The sequence below is a fragment of the Ranitomeya variabilis genome, chromosome 8, assembly GCF_051348905.1.
Source record: "Ranitomeya variabilis isolate aRanVar5 chromosome 8, aRanVar5.hap1, whole genome shotgun sequence".
Classification (NCBI taxonomy): Eukaryota; Metazoa; Chordata; class Amphibia; order Anura; family Dendrobatidae; genus Ranitomeya; species Ranitomeya variabilis.
In genome coordinates, this window is record NC_135239.1 from 61,748,900 (window position 1) to 61,762,332 (window position 13,433).

Below are 13,433 nucleotides of genomic sequence, written 5' to 3' on the forward strand. Positions count from 1 at the left end.
TTTTTTCGGATGACTGGGACTCTCATGTCCAGCAAGTCAGGAGGGTTTTTCAGGTTTTGCGGTCTAATTCTTTGTGTGTGAAGGGTTCTAAGTGTGTTTTTGGGGTACAGAGGATTTCCTTTTTGGGATATATTTTTTCCCCCTCTTCCATTGAAATGGATCCTGTCAAGGTTCAAGCTATTTGTGATTGGACGCAGCCCTCTTCTCTTAAGAGTCTTCAGAAATTTTTGGGCTTTGCTAACTTTTATCGTCGATTTATTGCTGGTTTTTCGGATATTGCTAAGCCATTGACCGATTTGACTAAGAAGGGTGCTGATGTTGCTGATTGGTCCCCTGATGCTGTGGAGGCCTTTCGGGAGCTTAAGCGCCGTTTTTCCTCTGCCCCTGTGTTGCGTCAGCCTGATGTTGCTCTACCTTTTCAGGTTGAGGTCGACGCTTCTGAGATCGGAGCTGGGGCAGTGTTGTCGCAGAAAAGTTCTGACTGCTCCGTGATGAGGCCTTGTGCCTTCTTTTCCCGTAAATTTTCGCCCGCTGAGCGGAATTATGATGTTGGGAATCGGGAGCTTTTGGCCATGAAGTGGGCTTTTGAGGAGTGGCGCCATTGGCTTGAGGGGGCCAGACATCAGGTGGTGGTATTGACTGACCACAAAAATTTGATTTATCTTGAGACCGCCAGGCGCCTGAATCCTAGACAGGCGCGCTGGTCATTATTTTTCTCTCGGTTTAATTTTGTGGTGTCATACCTACCGGGTTCTAAGAATGTTAAGGCGGATGCCCTTTCTAGGAGTTTTGAGCCTGACTCCCCTGGTAACTCTGAGCCCACAGGTATCCTTAAGGATGGAGTGGTATTGTCAGCCGTTTCTCCAGACCTGCGGCGGGCCTTGCAGGAGTTTCAGGCGGATAGACCTGATCGTTGCCCACCTGATAAACTATTTGTTCCTGATGATTGGACCAGTAGAGTCATCTCTGAGGTTCATTCTTCTGCGTTGGCAGGTCATCCTGGCATTTTTGGTACCAGGGATTTGGTGGCAAGGTCCTTCTGGTGGCCTTCCCTGTCACGAGATGTGCGAGGCTTTGTGCAGTCTTGTGACGTTTGTGCTCGGGCCAAGCCTTGTTGTTCTCGGGCTAGTGGATTGTTGTTGCCCTTGCCTATTCCTAAGAGGCCTTGGACGCACATCTCGATGGATTTTATTTCAGATCTGCCTGTTTCTCAGAAGATGTCTGTCATCTGGGTGGTGTGTGACCGTTTCTCTAAGATGGTCCATTTGGTTCCTCTGCCCAAGTTGCCTTCTTCTTCCGAGTTGGTTCCTCTGTTTTTTCAAAATGTTGTTCGTTTGCATGGTATTCCTGAGAATATCGTTTCTGACAGAGGGACCCAATTCGCGTCTAGATTTTGGCGGGCATTCTGTGCTAGGATGGGCATAGATTTATCTTTTTCGTCCGCTTTCCATCCTCAGACGAATGGCCAGACCGAGTGGATTAATCAGACCCTGGAGACATATCTGAGGTGTTTTGTGTCTGCTGACCAGGATGATTGGGTTGCTTTTTTGCCATTGGCGGAGTTCGCTCTCAATAATCGGGCCAGCTCTGCCACTTTGGTGTCCCCGTTTTTCTGTAATTCGGGGTTTCATCCTCGATTTTCCTCTGGTCAGGTGGAATCTTCGGATTGTCCTGGAGTGGATGCTGTGGTGGAGAGATTGCATCAGATCTGGGGGCAGGTGGTGGACAATTTGAGGTTGTCCCAGGAGAAGACTCAGCTTTTTGCTAACCGCCGTCGTCGTGTTGGTCCTCGTCTTCGTGTTGGGGACTTGGTGTGGTTGTCTTCTCGTTTTGTCCCTATGAGGGTCTCTTCTCCTAAGTTTAAGCCTCGGTTCATCGGCCCGTATAAGATATTGGAGATTCTTAACCCTGTTTCCTTCCGTTTGGACCTCCCTGCATCCTTTTCTATTCATAACGTTTTTCATCGGTCATTATTGCGCAGGTATGAGGTACCGGTTGTGCCTTCCGTTGAGCCTCCTGCTCCGGTGTTGGTTGAGGGTGAGTTGGAGTACGTTGTGGAGAAAATCTTAGACTCTCGTGTTTCCAGACGGAGACTCCAGTATCTGGTCAAGTGGAAGGGATACGGCCAGGAGGATAATTCTTGGGTGAATGCATCTGATGTTCATGCCTCTGATCTGGTTCGTGCCTTTCATAGGGCCCATCCTGATCGCCCTGGTGGTTCTGGTGAGGGTTCGGTGCCCCCTCCTTGAGGGGGGGATACTGTTGTGAATTTGGATTCTGGGCTCCCCCGGTGGCTACTGGTGGAATTGAACTGGTGTCTTCATCTTCTCTGTTCACCTGTTCCCATCAAGATGTGGGAGTCGCTATATAACCTTGCTGCTCTGTTAGTTGCTTGCCGGTCAACAATGTTATCAGAAGCCTCTCTGTGCTTGTTCCTGCTCCTAGACAACTACTAGATAAGTTGGACTCTTGTCCATGTTTGTTTTTGCATTTTTGTTCCAGTTCACAGCTGTAGTTTCGTTACTGTGTCTGGAAAGCTCTTGTGAACAGGAATTGCCACTCTGGTGTTATGAGTTAACGCCAGAGTTTTAAAGTAATTTCTGGATGGTGTTTTGATAGGGTTTTCAGCTGACCATGAAAGTGTCCTTTCTGTCTTCTGCTATGTAGTAAGTGGACCTCAAATTTGCTAAACCTATTTTCATACTACGTTTGTTATTTCATCTTGATTCACCGCCAATACATGTGGGGGGCCTCTGTCTCCTTTTGGGGTATTTCTCTAGAGGTGAGCTAGGACTAATATTTTCCTCTGCTAGCTTTATTTAGTCCTCCGGCTGGTGCTGGGCATCTAGAATCAACGTAGGCATGCTACCCGGCCACTGCTAGTTGTGCGTTAGGTTTAGTTCATGGTCAGCTCAGTTTCCATCTTCCAAGAGCTAGTTCCTATATATGCTGATGCTATGATCTCTTGCCATTGAGATCATGACACTACGCTACCCGGCTACTGTTAGTTGTGCGGCAGGTTTAGTTCATGGTCAGTTTAAGTTTCCATCCTTCCAAGAGCTAGTTCCTATGTATGCTGGGCTATGTTCTCTTGCCATTGAGAACCATAACAGTTTGACCGGCCCACAAAGGGTTAAATTAATTGGCAGAGTGTGCTGAGTGTGCTTTCAATTGAATCACTTGCAAGTCTGCCTATATTGCAGCCTTCCTCTCTCTCTCTCCTTCTAATCCTGGAATGGCTCTGTGTTCACCTGTTTAAAATGGATATTCAGAGTTTAGCTGCAGGTTTGAATAATCTCACCACGAAAGTTCAAAATTTACAAGATTTTGTTGTTCATGTTCCTATATCTGAACCTAGAATTCCTTTGCCTGAATTTTTCTCGGGGAATAGATCTTGCTTTCAAAATTTCAAAAATAATTGCAAGTTGTTTTTGTCCCTGAAATCTCGCTCTGCTGGAGATCCTGCTCAGCAGGTCAGGATTGTGATTTCCTTGCTCCGGGGCGACCCTCAAGATTGGGCTTTTGCATTGGCTCCAGGGGATCCTGCGTTGCTCAATGTGGATGCGTTTTTTCTGGCCTTGGGGTTGCTTTATGAGGAACCTCATTTAGAGATTCAGGCGGAAAAAGCCTTGATGTCCCTATCTCAGGGGCAAGATGAAGTTGAAATATACTGCCAAAAATTCCGTAAATGGTCTGTGCTTACTCAGTGGAATGAGTGCGCCCTGGCGGCGAATTTCAGAGAGGGTCTCTCTGATGCCATTAAGGATGTTATGGTGGGGTTCCCTGTGCCTGCGGGTCTGAATGAGTCCATGACAATGGCTATCCAGATCGATAGACGTCTGCGGGAGCGCAAACCTGTGCACCATTTGGCGGTGTCTACTGAGAAGACGCCAGAGAATATGCAATGTGATAGAATTCTGTCCAGAAGCGAACGGCAGAATTTTAGACGAAAAAATGGGTTGTGCTTTTATTGTGGTGATTCAACTCATGTTATATCAGCATGCTCTAAGCGTACTAAGAAGCTTGATAAGTCAGTTTCAATTGGCACTTTTCAGTCTAAGTTTATTCTATCTGTGACCCTGATTTGTTCTTTATCATCTATTACCGCGGATGCCTATGTCGACTCTGGCGCCGCTTTGAGTCTTATGGATTGGTCCTTTGCCAAACGCTGTGGGTATGATTTAGAGCCTCTTGAAACTCCTATACCTCTGAAGGGGATTGACTCCACCCCATTGGCTAGTAATAAACCACAATACTGGACACAAGTAACTATGCGAATTAATCCGGATCATCAGGAGATTATTCGCTTTCTTGTGCTGTATAATCTACATGATGTGTTGGTGCTTGGATTGCCATGGCTGCAATCTCATAACCCAGTCCTCGACTGGAACGCTATGTCTGTGTTAAGCTGGGGATGTAAGGGGATGCATGGGGACGTACCTTCGGTTTCCATTTCGTCATCTATTCCCTCTGAGATTCCTGAATTCTTGTCTGACTATCGTGACGTTTTTGAAGAACCTAAGCTTGGTTCATTACCTCCGCACCGGGAGTGCGATTGTGCCATAGATTTGATTCCGGGTAGTAAATACCCTAAGGGTCGTTTATTTAATCTGTCTGTGCCTGAACATGCTGCTATGCGAGAATATATAAAGGAGTCCTTGGAAAAGGGACATATTCGTCCTTCGTCATCTCCCTTAGGAGCCGGTTTTTTCTTTGTGTCTAAGAAAGATGGCTCTTTGAGGCCGTGTATTGATTATCGGCTTTTGAATAAAATCACGGTTAAATATCAATATCCGTTGCCACTGCTGACTGATTTGTTTGCTCGCATAAAGGGGGCCAAGTGGTTCTCTAAGATAGATCTCCGTGGGGCGTATAATTTGGTGCGAATTAAGCAGGGGGATGAGTGGAAAACCGCATTTAATACGCCCGAGGGCCACTTTGAGTATTTGGTGATGCCTTTTGGCCTTTCAAATGCCCCTTCAGTCTTTCAGTCCTTTATGCATGACATTTTCCGTGATTATTTGGATAAATTTATGATCGTGTATCTGGATGATATTCTGATTTTTTCGGATGACTGGGACTCTCATGTCCAGCAGGTCAGGAGGGTTTTTCAGGTTTTGCGGTCTAATTCCTTGTGTGTGAAGGGTTCTAAGTGCGTTTTTGGGGTTCAAAAGATTTCCTTCTTGGGATACATTTTTTCCCCCTCTTCCATCGAGATGGATCCTGTCAAGGTTCGGGCTATTTGTGATTGGACGCAACCCTCTTCTCTTAAGAGTCTTCAGAAATTTTTGGGCTTTGCTAACTTTTATCGTCGATTTATTGCTGGTTTTTCTGATGTTGTTAAACCATTGACTGATTTGACTAAGAAGGGTGCTGATGTTGCTGATTGGTCCCCTGCTGCTGTGGAGGCCTTTCGGGAGCTTAAGCGCCGCTTTTCTTCCGCCCCTGTGTTGCGTCAGCCTGATGTTGCTCTTCCTTTTCAGGTTGAGGTCGACGCTTCTGAAATCGGAGCTGGGGCGGTTTTGTCGCAAAGAAGTTCCGACTGCTCCGTGATGAAACCTTGTGCTTTTTTTTCTCGTAAATTTTCGCCCGCCGAGCGGAATTATGATATTGGGAATCGGGAGCTTTTGGCCATGAAGTGGGCTTTTGAGGAGTGGCGTCATTGGCTTGAGGGGGCTAGACATCAGGTGGTGGTATTGACCGACCACAAAAATTTAATTTATCTTGAGTCCGCCAGACGCCTGAATCCTAGACAGGCGCGCTGGTCGTTGTTTTTCTCTCGGTTTAATTTTGTGGTGTCATACCTACCGGGTTCTAAGAATGTTAAGGCGGATGCCCTTTCTAGGAGTTTTGAGCCTGACTCCCCTGGTAATTCTGAACCTACAGGTATCCTTAAGGATGGAGTGATATTGTCTGCCGTTTCTCCAGACCTGCGGCGGGCCTTGCAGGATTTTCAGGCGGATAGACCTGATCGTTGCCCACCTGGTAGACTGTTTGTTCCTGATGATTGGACCAGTAAAGTCATTTCTGAGGTTCATTCTTCTGCGTTGGCAGGTCATCCTGGAATCTTTGGTACCAGGGATTTGGTGGCAAGGTCCTTCTGGTGGCCTTCCCTGTCACGAGATGTACGAGGCTTTGTGCAGTCTTGTGACGTTTGTGCTCGGGCCAAGCCTTGTTGTTCTCGGGCTAGTGGATTGTTGTTGCCCTTGCCTATCCCGAAGAGGCCTTGGACGCACATCTCGATGGATTTTATTTCGGATCTTCCTGTTTCTCAGAAGATGTCTGTCATCTGGGTGGTGTGTGACCGTTTCTCTAAGATGGTCCATTTGGTTCCCCTGCCTAAGTTGCCTTCTTCTTCCGAGTTGGTTCCTCTGTTTTTTCAAAATGTGGTTCGTTTGCATGGTATTCCGGAGAATATCGTTTCTGACAGAGGAACCCACTTCGTGTCTAGATTTTGGCGGGCATTCTGTGCTAGGATGGGTATAGATTTGTCTTTCTCGTCTGCTTTCCATCCTCAGACTAATGGCCAGACCGAGCGGACGAATCAGACTTTGGAGACATATTTGAGGTGTTTTGTGTCTGCAGATCAGGATGATTGGGTTGCTTTTTTGCCTTTAGCGGAGTTTGCCCTCAATAATCGGGCCAGCTCTGCCACCTTGGTGTCTCCTTTTTTCTGTAATTCGGGGTTTCATCCTCGATTTTCCTCCGGTCAGGTGGAATCTTCGGATTGTCCTGGAGTGGATGCTGTGGTGGAGAGGTTGCATCAGATTTGGGGGCAGGTGGTGGACAATTTGAAGTTGTCCCAGGAGAAGACTCAGCTTTTTGCCAACCGCCGGCGTCGGGTTGGTCCTCGGCTTTGTGTCGGGGACTTGGTGTGGTTGTCTTCTCGTTTTGTCCCTATGAGGGTTTCTTCTCCTAAGTTTAAGCCTCGGTTCATCGGCCCGTACAAGATATTGGAGATTCTTAACCCTGTGTCCTTCCGTTTGGACCTCCCTGCATCTTTTTCTATTCATAATGTTTTTCATCGGTCATTGTTGCGCAGGTATGAGGTACCGGTTGTGCCTTCCGTTGAGCCTCCTGCTCCGGTGTTGGTTGAGGGCGAGTTGGAGTACGTTGTGGAAAAAATCTTGGACTCCCGTGTTTCCAGACGGAAACTCCAGTATCTGGTCAAATGGAAGGGATACGGTCAGGAGGATAATTCTTGGGTGACTGCCTCTGATGTTCATGCCTCCGATCTGGTCCGTGCCTTTCATAGGGCTCATCCTGATCGCCCTGGTGGTTCTGGTGAGGGTTCGGTGCCCCCTCCTTGAGGGGGGGTACTGTTGTGAAATTGGATTTTGGGCTCCCCCGGTGGCCACTGGTGGAATTGAACTTGTGTGCATCATCCCCTCTGTTCACCTGTTCCCATCAGGATGTGGGAGTCGCTATTTAACCTTGCTCCTCTGTCACTTCCATGCCGGTCAACATTGTAATCAGAAGCCTTTCTGTGCATGTTCCTGCTACCAGACAACTTCCAGCTAAGTCGGACTTTTGTCCTTGTTTGTTTTTTGCATTTTGTTCCAGTTCACAGCTGCAGTTTCGTTTCTGTGTCTGGAAAGCTCTTGTGATCTGAAATTGCCACTCTGATGTTATGAGTTAATACTAGAGTCTTAAAGTAATTTCAGGATGGTGTATTGATAGGGTTTTCAGCTGACCATGAAAGTACCCTTTCTGTCTTCCTGCTATCTAGTAAGCGGACCTCGATTTTGCTAAACCTATTTTCTTACTACGTTTGTCATTTTCATCTTAAATCACCGCCAATATATGTGGGGGCCTCTGTCTGCCTTTCGGGGAAATTTCTCTAGAGGTGAGCCAGGACTATATTTTCCTCTGCCAGGATTAGTTAGTCCTCCGGCCGGCGCTGGGCGTCTAGGGATAAAACGCAGGCTACGCTACCCGGCTACTGTTAGTTGTGCGGCAGGTTTAGTTCATGGTCAGTTTAAGTTTCCATCCTTCCAAGAGCTAGTTCCTATGTATGCTGGGCTATGTTCTCTTGCCATTGAGAACCATAACAGCGGGCCAATTCTCTGTTTGTGAAGGGCTCAAAGTGTCTCTTTGGAGTCCAGAAGATTTCTTTTTTGGGGTACATTTTTTCTCCTTCTACTATTGAGATGGATCCCGTTAAGGTTCAGGCTATTTGTGACTGGACACAACCTACATCTGTTAAGAGCCTTCAGAAGTTCTTGGGGTTTGCTAATTTTTATCGTCGGTTCATTGCTAATTTTTCCAGTATTGTTAAACCTTTGACTGATTTGACTAAAAAGGGTGCTGATGTTGCTGATTGGTCTCCTGCGGCCGTGGAGGCCTTTCGGGAACTTAAGCGCCGGTTTTCTTCTGCTCCTGTGTTGTGTCAACCAGATGTTTCACTTCCTTTTCAGGAGAAGGTTGATGCTTCCGAGATTGGAGCGGGGGCGGTTTTGTCACAGAGAAGTTCTAATGGCTCGGTGACGAAGCCATGTGCTTTCTTCTCTAGAAAATTCTCGCCCGCCGAGCGCAATTATGATGTGGGTAATCGGGAGCTTTTGGCCATGAAGTGGGCATTTGAGGAGTGGCGTCATTGGCTTGAGGGTGCTAAACATCGCGTGGTGGTCTTGACTGATCACAAGAATCTCATTTACCTTGAGTCTGCCAGGCGTTTGAATCCTAGACAGGCTCGTTGGTCATTATTTTTTTCTCGTTTAAATTTCGTGGTTTCATACCTGCCAGGTTCAAAGAATGTGAAGGCAGATGCTCTTTCCAGGAGTTTTGTGCCTGACTCTCTTGGAGACACTGGGCCTGCTGGTATCCTTAGGGATGGGGTAATATTGTCCGCCGTATCCCCAGACTTGCGACGCGCATTGCAGGAGTTTCAGGTGGATAAACCGGATCGATGTCCACCAGAAAGACTGTTTGTTCCGGATGATTGGACCAGTAGAGTCATCTCCGAGGTCCATTCTTCTGTGTTGGCTGGTCATCCTGGAATATTTGGTACAAGAGATTTGGTGGCCAGGTCTTTTTGGTGGCCTTCCTTGTCTAGGGATGTGCGTACCTTTGTGCAGTCTTGTGAAGTGTGTGCTCGAGCTAAGCCTTGCTGTTCACGGGCTAGTGGGTTGTTGTTATCTTTGCCCATCCTGAAGAGGCCTTGGACGCACATTTCCATGGATTTTATTTCTGATCTCCCGGTTTCACAGAAAATGTCCGTTATCTGGGTTGTGTGTGACCGCTTTTCTAAGATGGTTCATTTGGTGCCCTTGCCTAACTTACCCTCCTCCTCTGAGTTGGTTCCTTTGTTTTTTCAGAACGTGGTTCGTTTGCATGGGATTCCGGAGAATATCGTTTCTGACAGGGGATCCCAGTTTGTGTCTAGATTTTGGCGGACGTTTTGTGCCAAGATGGGCATTGATTTGTCTTTCTCGTCTGCATTCCATCCTCAGACGAATGGCCAGACGGAGCGAACTAATCAGACCTTGGAAACTTATTTGAGGTGTTTTGTTTCTGCTGATCAGGATGACTGGGTTGCCTTTTTGCCACTGGCCGAATTTGCTCTTAATAATCGGGCTAGTTCTGCCACGTTGGTCTCTCCTTTTTTTTGTAATTCGGGGTTTCATCCTCGTTTTTCCTCGGGTCAGGGGGAGTCTTCGGATTGTCCTGGAGTGGACGTGGTGGTGGACAGGCTACATCAGATTTGGAATCAGGTGGTGGACAATTTGAAGTTATCTCAGGAGAAGACTCAGCAGTTTGCTAATCGCCGTCGCCGCGTGGGTCCCCGACTTCTTGTTGGGGACTTGGTGTGGTTGTCTTCTCGTTTTGTCCCTATGAAGGTCTCTTCTCCTAAGTTCAAGCCTCGGTTCATCGGTCCTTATGGGATCTCGGAGATTCTTAACCCTGTATCTTTTCGTTTGGATCTCCCAGCATCGTTTGCTATTCATGGTGTGTTCCATCGGTCGTTGTTGCGGAGGTATGAGGTACCCGTTGTTCCTTCGGTCGAGCCTCCTGCTCCGGTGCTGGTGGAGGGAGAATTGGAGTATGTTGTTGAAAAGATCTTGGATTCTCGTGTTTCCAGACGCAGACTCCAGTATTTGGTTAAGTGGAAGGGTTATGGTCAGGAGGATAATTCCTGGGTGGTCGCCTCCGATGTTCACGCGACTGATTTGGTCCGCGCCTTCCATAGAGCTCACCCTGATCGCCCTGGGGGTTCTCGTGAGGGTTCGGTGACCCCTCCTCAAGGGGGGGGTACTGTTGTGGATTCTGTTGGTGGGCTCCCTCTGGTGGTTACTGCTGGTACTGGGTGACTTTGGTGGGTTGCGGCCTTTGGTTTCCACCTGTCCATCAGAGGCTGGGTGTTTCCTATTTTACCTGGCCTTTCTGTCATTTCCCTTGCCGGCTATCAATGTGCTCAGATGTGCTCTGTTTGGTTCCTGCCTACCTGCTCCCAGATCTTTCAGGATAAGCTAAGTGCTGATTTTCAGTTGTTTGGTTTTTGGTCCAGCTTGCTTAGAATGTCTCTATGCTAGCTGGTTGCTCTAGTGGACTGAGGTTCTCCCCATGTGCCATGAGTTGGCACATGGGTTCTTGTAATCTCAGAATGGTTTTTTTGATTAGGGTTTTTTGCTGACCGCTCAGTCCCTTTTTGTATCATTCTGCTTTCTAGTTTTCAGCGGGCCTCTATTTGCTAAAGCTATATACATCATCTCTATGTGTGTGCCTTCCTCTCATTTCACCGTCAGTACATGTGGGGGGCAACTATACCTTTGGGGTTAATTCCTCTGGAGGCAAGTGAGGTCTTGTTTTCTCTGCAGTGCTAGTTGGCTCTTAGGCTGGTGCGTGGCGTCTAGAACCAACGTAGGTACGCTCCCTGGCTATCTCTAGTTGCGTTTGTCAGGCGTAGGGCAGCGGTCAGCCCAGGTTCCATCACCCTAGAGCTCGTCCGATATTTGTTATACTTTGCTTGTCCTGTGCTATCCCTAGCCATTGGGGATTCATGACAGGCAATGACTGAGAAGTTCGCGGAATATCTGGCTGGCTCAGAAGTTCATGTACACACCGATAACAATTCGTTGGCACATCTCAAGAATGCCAAGTTAGGTGCCCTAGAACAACGTTGGGTAGCCCGAATGGCCAAGTTCCGATACAGAATTTCATATAAAAGAGGAGCTGACAATGTTCATGCGTATGCCCTCTCCCGAGTAAACTATCGCAAACCAGCACCCAGCCAGGATGAAGAACTGGAAGATGTGGAGGTTCCAGGTTTTGGAGAGACTGCCAGGATGGTGGCAGCAGTGTGGCAAATTGAACAGGAAGAGGCCTGTGTGAATTTGCTGAAGCAGCCCCGCAATGAGTGGGTCCAAGTGCAGCAGGAGGATCCGGAGCTAGCTCAGTTGAGAAGGTGGGTCATGTCTGAACAAATGCCCAATCGGCACGAGAGGAGGTCCATGTCAGCTGAAGTACTGAAGATGCTACACCAGTGGGAGAGGCTCCAGTTGCGGGATGGTATCCTGTACCAGAAGGTATTCCTGCAAACAGAACTCAGTCTTGTATGGCAGATGGTGATTCCCTCATTCTTGATAGACCACTTTACTAAATTTGCCGTAGTGTCACCCACGCGGGACCAGACTGCCGAGTCTGCTGCTCACGTAATCTGCAAACACTTCATACAGGTGTACGGGTGTCCCAAATAGGGTTGAGCAACTTTTGCTTTTTTAGGATCGAGTCGGGTTTCGCGAAACCCGACTTTGTGAAAAGTCGAGTCGAGTGAAATCGTCCGATTATTGCGCAAAGTCAGGGATCGACCGAAACACGAAACCCAATGTAAGTCAATGGGGAATCAAAGTCAGCAGTGAGTGGAGGACAGGAAAACACCTACAGTGACCATTTTAATGTCAAAAACATCAATTCTTGTCACTTAAGCTTGTCAATCTTAATTTACCTTATAATAATAGCTAGGCATTGAAAATTGGGGGTCATTTGGCTAAAGTTGTGGGGGATAGGGCTGGCTCAAGTTTTTCGTGGGCCCAGGAAACGCGGACTACGTCACGGCAGTGCAGCAGGGAGAGGTAAGTATTTCAACTTTGCAAGTGCTGTGATCCTGATCAAGCAGGGGGGCCCCACTCCTTCGCATTGGCACTGGCACAGGGCCCCTCAAAGTACGGCGATGTGTTTGCACGGCGGGGGCGCCTCCCACCGGCAGCGACACTTTTGCATACTCTGAGGGGCCCTGTGCCAGTGACGTCACCAACGAGTATGCCCCCCACCTGATGAAGGAACCTGCACTTTCATCTGCACCTTCCTCTTTGTCACCATGTAAGGTGGTATAGGATGCGGGAAGGGGAACCTGACTTTCAGCAGGGTCAGATTCTGGCTGTGTAGAGTGCAAGGAGAATGTATTGGTCTGGGTCAATGTACCAGCAGACTCAAATAGCAGTGGCTGGGCAATGGGCAGGATGAGAAGGAAACACAGTTAGTAGGCCCAAATAATAAAGTAGGCTAAATGCAATTCAAATGTGGTAACAGGACTAAACAGGTGGCATTGCTTTGTTCAGTGGAGGACAACTGTAATGAGTGGCAGACACAGTTAGTAGGCCCAAGTAATAAAGTGGGCCAAATGCAGTTCAAAATTGGTAACAGGAGTAAACAGGCGGCACTGCTTTGTTCAGTGGAGGAGAACAACAAGCAGCGGTAGACACCGTTAGTAGGCCCAACCAAACAAGTAGGCCAAATGCAGTTTCATATCTGATCTAGGCCGAAAGCCTGAAGATTGAAGCTCAGCTTTATTCAGTGGAGGAGACAAGCGAGGGGCAGCAGACACCGTTACTAGGGTCCAACCAAACAAGTAGCCCAAATGCAGTTTAATATCTGATCTAGGCCGAAAGCCTGAAGATTGAAGCTCAGCTTTATTCAGTGGAGGAGACAAGCAAGGGGCAGCAGACACTGTTACTAGGGCCCAACCAAACGAGTAGGCCAAATGCAGTTTAATTTATAAAATGTAGGCCGAAAGCCTGAAGATTGAAGCTCAGGAAAACCAACACAGGACAACACCAAGGTGTGGCAGACACCGTTACTAGGCCCACCCAAACTAGTAGCCCAAATGCAGTTTAATATTTAAAATGTAGGCCGAAAGCCTGAAGATTGAAGCTCAGGAAAACCAAACAGGAGAAAACCCAGGAGCGGCAGACACCGTTACTACCCCCAACCAAAGTAAAAGGCCAAATGCAGTTTAATATTTAAAATGTAGGCCGAAAGCCTGAAGATTGAAGCTCAGGAAAACCAAACAGGAGAAAACCCAGGAGCGGCAGACACCGTTACTACCCCCAACCAAAGTAAAAGGCCAAATGCAGTTTAATATTTAAAATGTAGGCCGAAAGCCTGAAGATTGAAGCTCAGGAAAACCAACACAGGACAACACCAAGGTGTGGCAG

At 47.7% G+C, this 13,433-nt stretch overlaps 1 protein-coding gene across 2 annotated transcripts in view; it reads left to right on the top strand.

The window, feature by feature from the left end:
* LOC143788547 (uncharacterized) overlaps positions 1-13,433 on the top strand; it is a 690,635-nt gene that overhangs the window by 284,144 nt on the left and 393,058 nt on the right. The window lies entirely within an intron of this gene.